Genomic DNA, 13,502 nt, shown 5'->3' on the forward strand with positions numbered 1-13,502 from the left:
ATACTTATCATTACAATTTCTTTTATGCTTTCAACTATGAATGATATTGATTTATTCACAAGTATGAGTGGCTATAACCCATAGCTAGGGTTGTGGAGACCCTAGTGGATTGATGAAGTAGAGAAAGTGCAAAACTTGAATTGAATCAATACCCATGGCATGCATTGCATTATCTTTACTATAATAGATTTCTTGGTGGTATCAAACGTTAAGATCCCACCTAGATTATTGCTACTTACTCCTAAAGAGGAGTAGTGACTAGGAAAAGATAATGGTAATAGTAATTTGGAGTTTAATGGTCGATCCACGCTACTAGGTACTATCTAATTAAGATCATTGATCATCATCTAATAACTAGAGACTCAAAAGGTAATAGTTAACTGGGATCAAGATAAGGGTTAGTAAGGCGACATCCTGAGACTCAAAAGTCAAAGGGTGAAATTTTTCTGCTCGTCCAAAAGACTTCACAAGGTAAATAACTTATTAATTGTGCATGCAAGGCATCGGGGTTTGTTCAATCTAGCATGATAAACCTATGGAGTTGAGAAGTGAGAGGGAACACAATCCGAGAGTTCACCAATACTGATCACAACCTAAGTTAATAGATGTTCTTTGCTCGATATTTCTATTCAAAACTACCCATTTACTTTCCTATTCTTGTCTGTTGATTACAACATCTGAAATCCATAAGTCCATGTATTCCCTTAGGATTTGACCACAACCTTAGTTGGGTTACCAAATTTTAACAGCGATCGTATCATCATCTGATAGGAGGTGTTGTTTGGACGTCATTACTAAGTTAGGTAAGGAATTCATGGAAAGAAGGTTATTAGGCTAATAAAACTTTAAGAAGGTTGTTTGGCTAATAAAACTCCTAAGGTGCATGTTTTTCACCTGAATATTTATATGGTGTTTATGTGATATAATCCAAAATGAATGACAATACTTATTGGTACATTTTGTTTATAATGATACTAATCTTGCTGTACTCTTTTCTGGGGTATAGGCTGATTACGTGATTAGTTGATGTTTAATATTGGATATGGTAAAGGTCTCCAATGTCATCCATCATTTGTCTCTAATAGTGGGAGTTAGGTTATTTGCATCTTTTAAATTATCTTGTAGTAGCTATTGCATCTATTTAAGTAATATCTTCAGGGTAAACTATTTTCTTTTGTATTAAAGAAATTGTAACCAGGTGTAATAAATTAGAAGATTTATGATTTTTGTTTATGACTTCTGCATATTTTCAAATTAGATGGTAAGGGTTCTCTTATCTAGCTGGATTAGAGTAGGTGCCCGCACAATCTAGTTATTTTGACCGTGATACTATTCATCTCTAAATCTACTACTCATTTTGACCTTGTCTTTCGATAGCTACAGGTGTAAGAGTGGTAACCAAAGTCTAGGTCTTAACATTTTTTGTATTGGAGTCCTTAGTGTCGAACTCACTTCCATCATCTTTCTGCCCTTCACTACTATCATCCTTACAGGATGATTCCTCTCCCTTTTTAGATTAGGGAGAGACAAATATAACTGGAGCAAGTACGAAGGATTGAGTGACGTTCATATTCTTTATTCTTGGCTTGGAGGTACTCTAGTTGGTTCTCTTTGATTTGATACTCCTCCACAGAGCCACGTGATTCTTCAGAGCTAGTTAGTCATATGTGTCTTAGGCTCCTCTAGTTGTTTCTTTGAGGGTGTGGTGTTTTCCCCCCTTTTTGTGGTGTTCTTTGAAGGCACGTTATATGTAGGAGTAAGAGTTAGTCCCAAAATATCAAGGAAAGAAACACAAGAATTATACTATAGAATATTAGTACAGGTTAGGTAACAAGTTGTTACTTATGGTTGGTACGATGCATTTCTTGACTTATGAAGTCAAATTCCTGAAATTGTCAGAGACAACCACACTCAGTAAGAGTCAGGTGTGTGTGTATATATTTAAATACTGAAATATACAAAACATATACATTTGCTCACATATTTTTAAGATAAGAGTTGCAATGCAGTAATTGTAACACCGATATATATATAGTTTGAATTTGTATGTCGGTGGTATATTATAGGTATTGTTCACCAAAAAAGTAAAATAATAATCATACACATTAATATACATAAAATTCTACACTGATATTATTTTTCTTTTCTTTACAACAATTAAGATGATTTTTCAAGTCCTCTCAATAACATAACATTATTGTACTCCATCTTTCCCCTTATATAATTGTTTCTTTGAGAATGAAGACATTCAATTAGAGAGGTAGTTATTACTTCTAGGCTGAGTATTAATTAATATTGTATCTACTTTAACAATTTGTAAGAGGAAATTAGATTTTTTGATTATATTCTTTGTCTAACCTCATGTATTAATGGGAATAGGATTAAATTTACCCCTCTACTTAAGTTCAGTAGCTAACTTTGTCATTCGTTATACTGTCTGGCTATATTTTCCGCCACTGTTACTGTTAAAACTATAAGTTACACTTTATCTTCATGGTTAACATTTTATCTTTATCTTGTAATTGTAATGCTGCTACTGTTACATTAGTTAGTTAATTAGTTGGTGTAATACCCCACATTTTGGACTAGGATGAAAATCCATCATTTCTATGCGTAGATGTTTCAAAAGCCTCGAATCCTATGTAAATTTAGTGTGTTAATCAATTTTATAGTGTGGGAATCAATTTGAGCATGGATTTAGATCATAAAGGTCCGCTAACTCAAGTACAAGTTGAAAGCTTTCCTACCGTTCAAGTTTTAGTGAGCTTCAAAACTTGGGTCAAGTTCAATCGACCATAACTCATTGTATATGAAGAAATGGGTGGCTTACTATATATCAAATGAAATCTCTTTGAATTATCTTTCCAACGATACTAATTTCACCTAAATCTGATATTGGACGAAGGAGTTATGCCCATTTTACTCCAGCATGTCAGGCTGGCAATTGTGTGACGACAATTTTGACGGCCTGTCACATTTGTAACGCCTTGTCAAAATGGTCCTCAGCCTTAGGCAGAAACCAGCTTCTGTGTGATGACATTTTTGACGGCCTGTCATATTTTTGAAGCCTGTCACGAATGTCGTCAGCTTTTCTTTCTAGATCTTGAGGGACATTTTAGTGAGGGTATTTTGGTCTTTTTCCTTAACTTCCCATGAATTATAACCCTCAAGGAGTGTATTATCTTCCATTCTCTTTAGTTAAATATCTCAAAAAGCTCTCTTATATGCTCTCAACCACAAGATTAGGGTTTTTTCTCAAGATCATCTCCTCAAGATAAAGAACATTCTCTCCCAAAGGAGTTAAACCCTAGTCAAGAAAAATCAAGAGCAAGCCTAAGGATTTCTTCAAGAACCTTCAAGAAACATTAGATCTCTTTCAAAATCAAGTTTTAAGGTATGCATAGTGTTCACCCATGGGTTCCTTTCATCCATAGAGCTCAAGAATCATGTTTTAAAATTATAAATTGTGATTTTCTTGTGGTGTTATGACTATATTCATGTTGATAATTGATGTTTGGATTCAAGGTTATATCTTGATGTGTTTTTCATGAAGCATGCAAATAGGTTAGTTGAAACCCATGAATTTGGGATGGATTAAGACTGTCAAATTGATGAACACACCTATGCCTTAAAGAGTGAATGCAAGGTGTTTGATAAAATTCTTAGGATGCTAGAAATTCATGTTTACATGGTTCCATGATATCTAAATGACAAGTCCATGTTAGCTATATACTTCAATATGAATTCCATGCTATTGATGTGTTACTATTGTTATGGTATGAAGAATGTATGATAATAGAGATATACATTATGTACATGAAATATATCCATGCACTCCCTACCATGCTTAAGATGTTGAAGAACTAAATAATATCCCCTACTTATGACAATGTGAATTGTGGACTCCAATCTTATGATCAAGTTAGTTATGTTGTGTTAGTTTTCTTCCATCGAGTCCTGGGGGTATTCGTACTCGAAAATATAGCTGTGTGCCTAGAGCCATGTTATGTTATTATAATACTCTCAGTTAAGCCACGATTTATAGAATTTAGTCAGTCATGTGACTCAGGAAAACTCAGAAATCTCAGCAATCTCAGTAGTTCAGTAACCTCAGTACTCAGTAATCTCAGTGACCTCAGTAACAAAAGTATTCCTAGTGATATCAGTAACTTAAGTACTCTCAATTAGTCCTCTGAACTCTGTACATTTCGTTAGTCATTGGAATTCAGTAAACTCAGTTTAGCTCCGCTAAACAATACCACTAGTATCAATTCAGCTAATCAGTTCAGTTTAGTTATTCAGTTTAGCCCAGTTATTCAGTTTAGTGTCTTTCAGATTAGAGTAGGATTCAGTACAGAGTGAGCCTAGGGATGGGGACTCACCTGCTAGATTAGGACTGAGATCCTTAGAAATAATCCCTAAGTTCTAGAACTACATAGCCAGCATAGGTACGAGATGTCACTCGTTAGATAGGACTGACATACTCAGGGGTCACCCATTAGAACATTTATATATATAGGACTAATCCCGGGAGTCTCCCGCTAGATTAGGACTGACTCCACAACAGATGTCTTTACTGGTGGCGTGGTACTGATACCCTTCCAGTCAGGGCAGAGATTGGACCCCAGTCAGCTTAGCTTGGGGCATATTGGTTAGATGATTACCTCCCACAGTCTTAGTTTCAGTCTCATTCTCAGTCTCAGTAAAAGAACTTAGATAGTTCTTCAGATTCAGGACTGCCAGCTATAACCTCCCCTCAGTGCAGAACTCAGCTAGTTCCACCATATTCATTACTGTAGAATACAGTCACTCATGCTATTAGTTATATATCATTTATTAGAACTTATATTATCATTATTTGTATACATGACTGTCAGATACAATCAAACATATCAGCTCTTTATATTCACCGCTGTCAGATATAGTCAATCAGATTTATTCTTTATAATTAGACTACCAGATGCAGTCAACCAGGCTAGTTCTTCATAATCAGAACTGTCAGAAATAGTCATTCATGTATCAGTAATATAGTTTCAGTCCTTCAGTGTCAGTTCCTCACTTATTAGTGATTCACATATCGGTATGATTAAACTCAGTCATTTGGTATCTCAGTACCATTAAACTCAGGTTGTCAGTATTCAGGCTCGGTAGTCAGTATCTTCATGAGTTCAGTTACAGTTACGTGTGTATGTATTCTCACATTCATATCAATCAGTATTTTTCATGCATATAACCCTTTGCATTTAGCTTACCTCACGCGTATACTCAGTACATTCAGACGTACTAACGCATTTGCACTATGGTGCTTTATTTTATGTTACACCATAGGTTCAGAGGCACGTGTTCCAGATCAGCAGTAGAATTCCAGTCGCAGAGTTGCAATTAGTCCTTATCTATTTGAAGATGATATTATTTTATTTCATTTATTATTTCAGTTCAGTTTTGCTAGACGGAGTTAGTTGGATACATGTTCCATCAACTCCTTATTCAGACATTTTAGAGGCTTTATAGACTATAGCATGTCAGACAGTTATTTCAGATTTGTTTTGGTATTGTTATACCATTTTTAGACATTATTCTTATAAGATGTTTTTATTTAGATTTGAACCTTATGGCCATTCAGTACATGTTTCCACATTTTCATGTTATATTATGCAGTGTACAGGTATAGATATCAGTCATGGGTTAGCTTGTGGTCGTTTGGGGTCATGAGAACCGTGTAGCATTCTGATTTAGAAAATTGAAGTGTTACAAACTTGGTATCAGAGCCTAAGGTGCAATAGAGCCCTAGGAAGTCTGAAAGCCACATCTAGTAGAGTCTTGTACATGCATGTGTTATGCACCACACTTATGTGTAGGAGGCTATGAGATGTTTTAGGAATAGTTTCCCTTCTTTCATGTTTTAGATCGTGCTATATAAAGGTTTCCTAAGAAACTCATGTAGATTCTCACCATGCTTCACTCATGTTAATTCCACCTTACTTTCAAGGTAATACAAACAGTGAAGTTCAAGTCCTAAAGATAGGTCTTTCTCAGACAGTATCCCATTAGTTAAATTATGTTCCAAAGTTGTATGGATCTCATTCATGATCATGAGAACTCGTTCTTAAACCCAGATTTAGATATGCCATCAGATCCCTTCTCAAAATCCTATGATACCATGTGACCCAGATTTAGAAGCATGAACCCAGGTGTTTATCAGTAGACAAGTTGGGATACGATATCCAGATTGAATAAATTATGTATTCATGGGGATAGTTGTGCTATAGTGAATCAGTAGGCTTGAACAGTGTGAGTTAGAAATTTAAGTTTATTGACTTGAAATTAAGCATGAAGGTATGAATGTGATATTAGTAGTATGTGAGAAAACAGAGGCAGATAATATGTTTAGTAAGATGAGCATGTGTTGATCAGAGTGTAAGTATGTGATGATGATTTCAGTGTAGTTCAGAGATTAGTCTAGTGTTCATAGACGTATGATGATGGCTTAAAGCTAAGGGAGAGTTAATAGATCAAGTAACCAAGTCAGGCTCTTAGATTTCAGTAGTAGTGCTAGTACCTACTGTGAGTATAGTATAATAATAATACTGTAATAGCAACCTATCTGAAATAAATGAAGAAGTGAGGTTGTAAATGTCCTAAGGTTTATAACTGAAAACCAATACTGAATGTGGATAACTGAATACTAAACACATGTCTGAACTACTCTAGTCTGAAATCCTTTAACTGTCTAAATTAGGGAGATGATGGGACAAGCCCCCAACTAACTCCGACTACTAAAAACTGCACCAAAATACTAAAATAATACTCTGTCCTTAAACTATGAGGACTCACCACTAAGTCTGCTACTGATAGGCTGGGCTGCTAAGTACGACCAGGAGCCCGTGCATCTGAACCTATGATATAAGACATCATAGCGCAAAAGAAAGGTATACGTTAGTGCTTTTAATGTATTGGTATGCTAAGTGAGGTAGGCTGATATGCATGGATTCATGTGCATGAAAAATAACTGACTGAATAACATGAATATAACTGAATGAGAGAACATGCATGGATATATAAACTATAACTAAGATTATGTTAACACTGGTTACTGAGTTCTGAATACTGATTAACTTATATCTGAGTTTACTAATATTGTAATACTAATAACTGAGTGACTATTTTTAATAGTCCTGATTGATAACTGGGTGAATATTTCTGACAGTCTTGATTTTGTAGAACTGAACTGGGTTCTATACTGAGCTGGTGACTATATCTGGTAGTCCTAACTGAACTGAGTTCTACATTGAGACTAAAACTGAAATTGTGGGAGATAATCATCTAACCGACATGCGCTTCACTGAATGGATTAGGTTCCAACCTATAACCCCAGTTGGAAGGGTGTCAGTACCACGCCATGGGTAAAGACAAATTGTACCCTTTTTGATAGGAAGCTCTTTTGTCAACCCTCACTGGCAGAAAAACTCATATGAGATGTATAAACCCTCGCCTTGCAGGAAGATATCTCAACCTATGCTAGCTACATTGTCTTGTAATGCAGGAATTGCTACTAAGGGTCAACCCCTATGCTAGCAGGGATGCCCCATCCCTGGGTTCGCTCGGTGCTGAATCCTACTCCCAACTAAATAGACATTGAACTAGTTTCTAGTCCATACTAGGCTTGACTAAACTGTTACTGATTGTACTATCTAACTAAACTGAGCTGAGTTCACTGGGTTTCGCTAACTGATGGAGTACTATTGAATCTAGTTAACTGACTGAGTTCACTAAGATCTGAACTAAAACTAAACTGAGACTGTGATTGATTACTGAGTACTACTAGTTGTAACACTGCTGAGACTATTCTTTAACTACTGTAGTTCTAGGTAAACAGCTAAATTTTTGGGTATTGAATACCCCCAGGACTCGATAACATAAAAAGTAAAGGATAGAGTAAACTTGAAAAGCATAACACTGTGCACTTGTTCTAACTCATCCATAGAGACATTTTATCAAACAATTGTAAGGAATAAGTTTACACATATACTAGTATTTCTTGATTTTTCCCCATTTAGTTCACATGATCACTTTAACAAACACTTGGGGAGCACCAATATGCACATGATACAAAAGAACATGTAGGCATCATAACATCAATTCCCAAATTGACAAATTTAATGGCTATAACATAAATTCACATGATACTACACACATGATAATCAATTCCATATAAAACTTGTAATAACCCATGGATTAGAAACCCAATTAAAATTATAATCATGAATATACTTAAATTCAATCATGGACATTATGAAATCAATCTACTTAAAGTTTTAAAAAATATATCTTGGGCTCCAAGGGTGAAAGGAACCCTTAGATGAACACTTCACATACCTAAGTACTTGAATTAATGAAGTTGATGGTGAGTTCTTGAATCTTGATCCTTGAATTAGAAGCCTTAGGGTTTTGTTCTTGAGTAATTTCCAGAAAAGTGAATGGATTTTGCCTCTAAAGTAGATAAATCTCGTGTTTTAGAGGCCGATAGACATGGGAAAATGACTCAAATACCCCTGAAGATGCAGCTTTTTAAGTACTGAAAACTAGCCTAGCGACACACAAGCTGACCCATCGCGTCGATGGGAGCAATGTGATGGATGATGTTCCATGTCGAGTCTTTGTTGGATCACTGGAAATTACACTGAGAGCTGAGGGAAAATATTCATCGATGCAATAGGGGACGCGGCACATCGAGATTGCATCGATATACTGGTTGGACTCCCAAACGTGCTTCAAATGATGTTTAAAAAATCTGAAACTCGTCCGAGAATATCTACTAAAATTCTTGATCATGAAGTAACTTAAAGATCGATATTTGATGGTCATAAGGGTCGCGAAATAAGATTGCTAACTATGAAGGATAGAATAACTCTAAGTATGAATACTTAGGATTTTGTGAGGTCTTACAATATCTCCCCCTTAGGAAAATTCATCCTCAAATAAGACTGGCTAAGATGGGAGAATTGATAGATTAAAAGTACATACTAGACCTGCACAACGAAGCATGATTTCATGGCTGAGACTACTGATATACTAAATTATCATACTGAACATGTATAACTGATGCATGATTTCGTAACTGATATTACTGATAAGCTGAGTTTGTATACTGAACATGCATATTTAATGCATGAGTACATGACTAAACTGATTCATGAATGCATGACTGAGTATGCAATGTTACTTGATACCAGGTTGGTAACTACATCTGAACATGAAACAGAGTAAATTTAAGAAAAACTGTTACCTTGAGCTGAGTCTGAGTTTGCGAAGAGTAGGTGAGGATACTTGGTTAGCATATCTACTTCTGCTTCCCAAGTAGCTCCCTCAAAAGTTTGATTCCACCAAAGAACTTTGACTAGAGGGACTTCTTTTTTCCTCAGTCTGTGAATCTAAAAATCAAGGATTTCAACTGGAATTTCCTCATAAGAGAGGTTGTTCTGAACATCTATACCCTCTACAGGACTATAAATGCTAGGTCACCTATGCATCTTTTTAGCAAGGAGACATAAAAGACTGAGTGCATTGAAGCTAAGTCTGAAGGCAACTCAAGCTTGTAAGATACCTTTCAAAACGGCAGAGAATTTAGTGAGGACTGACATATTGAGGACTGAGCTTTCCCTTCTTGACAAACCTCTTCACTCCTTTCATAGAAGAGGTTTCCAAATATAAAGTCACCAATCTTAAACTTTAGATCCTTTTTGTGCATGCCAGTATATGATTTCTATCAGCTCTGAGCTGTCTTAAGCCTTTTCCTGATCAACTAAACTTTTTCTATGGTATCAAATACCAAGTCAGGCCCACCCACTTCAAACCAACCAATGAGAGATCTAGATGTCCTCTTGAAGAACGCCTCAACGGAGGCATCCAAATGATTGAATGGTAAAAGTTATTATGCGCAAAGTCAATCAATGGAAAATAGTCAACCCAATTGCCTTTAAAGTCAATCGCACATGCTCTTAGCATATCTTCTAGAGTCTGGATGGTCCTTTCTTCTTGACCATCTGTCTAAAGGTGAAAGTCTGTACTGAGGTGACCTTGGGTACCAAGACCCTTTTGGAAGACTTTCCAGAAATAAGAGGTAAATTGGGTACCTCTATCTGAGATGATGGATAATATAACTTCGTGCAATCTAACCAATTCTCTGTCAGAGCTTGGCATAACCCTCAATTGAATAAGAGGTATGGATAGATAAGAAATAAGCTGACTTGGTTATCCTGTATACGATAAACCAAACTGAATCATGCTGACGACGAGTACAGGATAAACCCATCATAAAGTCCATGTTCACTTCTTCCCATTTCCATGTGGGAATACTGAACTCCTACATGGACCCACTAGGCTTCTGATGTTCAATCTTAACCTGTTAACATATTGAGCATTTAGCTATAAACCCTATAATATCTCTCTTCATCCCACTCCACCAATAGACTCTCTGCAAGTCATGGTACATCTTAGTGGCCCTAGGAGGAATAGAGTAGCACACACCATGCACTTCTGCAAGAATCCACTGCGTCAAGTCATCTACACCTGGCACACAAAGCCAACCCTAGAAACACAATACACTATCTCCCCCTTGGGAGAAAACCTCTATTTTTTGATCTCTGATTGACTCTTTTAACATAACTAGACTGGGATCCCTGTCCTGCTTTTCCTTCAACTCGAAAACCAGAGATGATTTTAAACTACTAAACTACTTTGCACCCATACACTATCTTATGCTGAATAGACTAAGTGGACAACTAGTTGGGCAAGTTGATGAACTTTCTAAACTAACTTCTTCTTATCATCTTCCACATAAGCAACACTACCTATAGACGTCCTACTGAGAGCATCAACCATTATGTTGGCCTCGCTCGGATGATACAGGACACTTATGTCATAATCTTTCAAGTACTCCAACCACCTTCTTTGATGGAGTTTTAGGTCTTTCTAAGAGAACACATGCTGGAGGCTCATATGGTCTGTGAACACATCAACATGTACCCCATACAAATAGTGCCTCCAAATCTGTAAGGCAAATACTATAGCTGCTAACTCAAGATCATAAGTGGGATAGTTATTTTCATAGGGCTTAAGCTATCTAGAGGCATAGGCTATGACCTTACCTCTCTGTGTCAAAACATACCCCAAACCAACTCTAGAGGCATCAAAATATACCACAAACCCATCTAAACCATTTGATAGAGTCAAAACTAGAGCTGTAGTGAGCCAAGTCTTCAACTCCTAAATAATCTTTTCATAAGAATCTGACCACTGGAACTTGACTTTCTTCTGAGTCAATTTGGACATAGGGGTTGTTATAGATGAAGATCCTTCAACAAACCATCGTAATAGTAGGACAAAGCCAAGAAACTCTGGATATCTAATGGAGAGATGGGTCTTGGCTAGTTTCTTACTACTTTGGTCTTTTGAGGATCCACTCTAATTCCATTACCGAAAATTATATGGCCAAGGAAAGCTACTGATCTTAGCCAAAATTTGCACGTACTGAATTTGGCAAACAACTGATAGTTTATGAGAGTCTATAACACTATTCTGAGATGGTCTACATGATCATGTTCACTGTGGGAGTAGACTAGAATATCATCAATAAAGACTATGATGAAAATGCCCAAGTACTGCTTGAACACACGGTTCATCAAGTCCATGAAAGCTGCTAGGGTATTGCTGAGACTAAATAACATGATCAGAAATTTGAAGTGACCATACCAAGTTCTGAAAGCTATTTTTGAAATGTCACATTCTCTGACTCTAAGCTGATGATAGCCTAATTTGAGGTCTATCTTAGAAAAGTAACAAGCACCCTGAAGTTGGTCAAATGAGTCATTGATTCTGGGAAGTGGATACTTTTTCTTGACCATGAATTTATTTAATTTATGATAGTATATACAAATTCTGAGAGAATTATCTTTCTTACACACGAATAGAACTGGTGCACTCCAAGGGGATATGCTGGGTCTGATGAATCCCTTATTTAGGAGATCCTTCAACTGTTCTTTTAATTCTTTGAGTTCTACTGGATCCATTCCGTATGGAAGAATAGATATGGGCTGAGTATCTGGAAGAAGGTCTATTTCGAAGTCAATTTCCCTCTTGGAAGGAACTCTGGGAAGATCTTCGGGAAACACCTTTGGGAATTCACATGCTACTGGAACTAACTCCAGACTGGGAGTATCGGAACTAGAATTCTTGACTCAAACAATATGATAGATGCACCCCTAGATATCATTTTTCTCTCCCTTAGGTAAGAAACAAGCTGACCCCTAAGTGCTGAGGTACTACCTCTCTATTCTAGGATAGGTTCATTTAGAAATTGAAATTAGAAAATTCTATTTCTGCAGTCAACTGAGGCATAGCATGAATGAATCCAATCCATGCCAAGAATGACATCAAAATCTATCATCTCTAATTCTACTAAGTCTGCTAAGGTGAATTTTTGAGATACCATGATCGGACTGTTCTTGTATACTCGTCGAGCTATGATAGATTTACCCACTTGTGTAGAGACTGAGAAAGGCTCTGCTAGGATTTCAGGACTGAGTACAAAGTCAATAGCTATATAAGGAGTTACAAAGGGCAAGGAAGCTCCTGGATCTAGCAAAGCATAAATATGTAAATGATAAACTTGTAATGTACCAGTGACCACATCAGGAGAACTTTGTTGATGCTATCAGGACTGAAGTGCGTAGAGTCTATTTGGGCGTTGCCCACTGGTGGCACTGGAAGTGGGACCCTACTGATTCAGGCAAATAGACTGATCTGGGAGATGATTATGCTGACTCTGCAAACCTACCTGAGGATACTTACTGACCCTGTGGCCTGGCTTTCCACATCTAAAACATACATCGCTACTAGCTGTGCAAATACCCTGATGGTTTCTGCTATACTTCTGGCAGAGAAGATTTTTTCAAGCACTGCTAACACTACCCTGTAGTTTAGGGCCTGATGTGCTATCTCGATTACCGTCTGTGAATTTTGGAACTGGAGCATTGACTGAGGATGGTGCTAGAACTAAAGATTTCTGGAAAAACTGAGAACGATTCCTACCCTCTAACTTAGGTTGAGTGAAGTTGAAACTACCTATTATAGCTCTCTTTTTCTCCTTCTCCTTCTCATTATTCGTAGCCTCCTCTAACTACTGAGCATAGACCATAAGCCTGGATATGTCCATCATCCTAATCAGCATTGTGGTCCTATATTTCTTGACCACACTATTAGACACACCTGAAACAAACTTACTCATCTTAGATCTACTATTTGCTACCACATAAGGGTCATATTTGGCTAACTGAGTAAAGTTGAGAGAATATGCTTATACTGTCATGTTGCCCTGCTTCAGATTTATAAACACTAAAACCTTCGCTTCCCTCAACTCTAGCAGGAAGAACTTATCCAGAAAAGCAATAGCAAACTACTTCCATTCTATAGGCCCTACATCTGCGGGCCTCTCTATTTTCCAC

This window comes from Capsicum annuum, chromosome 7, assembly GCF_002878395.1.
Source record: "Capsicum annuum cultivar UCD-10X-F1 chromosome 7, UCD10Xv1.1, whole genome shotgun sequence".
In the NCBI taxonomy this organism is placed as follows: domain Eukaryota; kingdom Viridiplantae; phylum Streptophyta; class Magnoliopsida; order Solanales; family Solanaceae; genus Capsicum; species Capsicum annuum.